Source organism: Chrysochloris asiatica, unplaced genomic scaffold (genome assembly GCF_000296735.1).
Source record: "Chrysochloris asiatica unplaced genomic scaffold, ChrAsi1.0 scaffold00019, whole genome shotgun sequence".
Lineage (NCBI taxonomy): Eukaryota > Metazoa > Chordata > Mammalia > Afrosoricida > Chrysochloridae > Chrysochloris > Chrysochloris asiatica.
Window position 1 is genome coordinate 27,014,010 of NW_006408537.1, and position 1,563 is coordinate 27,015,572.

The window sequence follows — 1,563 nt, forward strand, 5'->3', positions numbered from 1 at the left end:
CTCCTTAATATTTTTTGTAAAATTTGGTCATTAAAAATTCCTTAATTTCTGTTTACCAAGAAATGTCCTAATTTCACTATTCTATTGACAGACGTTTTTGCTGGGTATATGATTCTTGGTTGGCTTTTGTTCTTTCAAAATTTTGTATATATCATCCCATTGCTTTCTGTCTACATGGTTTCTGCTGAGAAATCAGAGCTTAGTTTTACTGGTTCTCCTTTTTAGATAACTTTTTTGTTTTTCCTGTGCTGCTCTCAGGATTCTTTCCTTGTCTTTGGCTTTGAAAATTTTGATTATGATATATTATGGTGATTTTCTTTGGGGATCTGTTGTACTTGAGGTTCATTCAGCTCCTCTTGTGCTTATCTTTTCATCTTCATGATATTAAGGAAGTTTCTTCAAACAACTCTTCAACAATTTTCTCTGTGCTTTTTAGTGTCTCTTCCAATCAGTTGTACATTCTAAAATTCTATTCACCTGTAAGTTGTTCCGCCTCAGGGTGTCCCATATTACTTTTGGGCTTTCTTTGGATTTTTTTTTTCAATCTTTTTTCCGATTGTTCTTCTAGCTTACTAGTACTGAGAGAGTTATCTTCAAACTTGCTACTTCAGGCCTCCATTACTTCAGATCTACTCCTTTGACCTTTCAATGTATTTTCCTTTTCTGAAATCTTATTCTTAATCTTCTGGATTTCTAATTTCAAGTGTGTATTCTTTCAAAATTTGCATTTATTTTATGTTTGTTCTTGCAATGTTTTCCTGAATTCTTCTAAAGTTTTTTTCTGTTCTTCTTGTATTCCTTGATCTTTCTGTCAATTCTTACAAGGTATCTAAGCATCATTCTTTTAAATTCTCTTTCAGTTAGTTCTATTACCTTTTCTTCCTCAGAAATGTTTTCGGTTCTGCATGTTGGTAATTTCTTAAATCATTCTCTCTTGTTTCTTTAAATGAGCCAAAATTGTCTGTTGTTTCCATGGTGTTGTATATATGTTGTATTTGTATTTGATTGATGATTGTGTGCTGATGTGTTTTGAGGCTCTCACCAACAATCTCCTGTGGGTATAGTTAGAGAATGGATGTATAGTTAGAGAATGCACCTTTCTTGTTTGGCATTTGTGCACCTTAGTTTAGGTTGGGTTTGGCTACTGATGGCTACTGTTTATTGTTGATCAAGTGGCATAGAAGCTGATATTAGCTCTTGCCCAATGGGTGGTGCTTCAGAGGGTATGATTGAGACTGGGTTGTGTGAGCATGGTTGCTGTCTCCTGTCAGGTGGAAAAGAAAAAACCCCTCCTTGCACACACAAAAAAAATAAGACAGACTAGACAAACAAGGAACCAACAATGAGAAGAGAAAATAATAAAGAGAAAAAGTAAAACCAGGCAGCAACCAGAAAAAAAGAATAACTATAAAGACAAAAGAGGAACAGGAAAATGGAGGAGCTATGAAAGAGAAAATAAAAAGGAAGAAATTGTAAAAAAAAAAAAAAAAGCCCACTAAGAATACATAAGAAGAGATAAGAAGGACAAAAACATGGAGCTACTGAAACGAAAAGTAAGAGAAG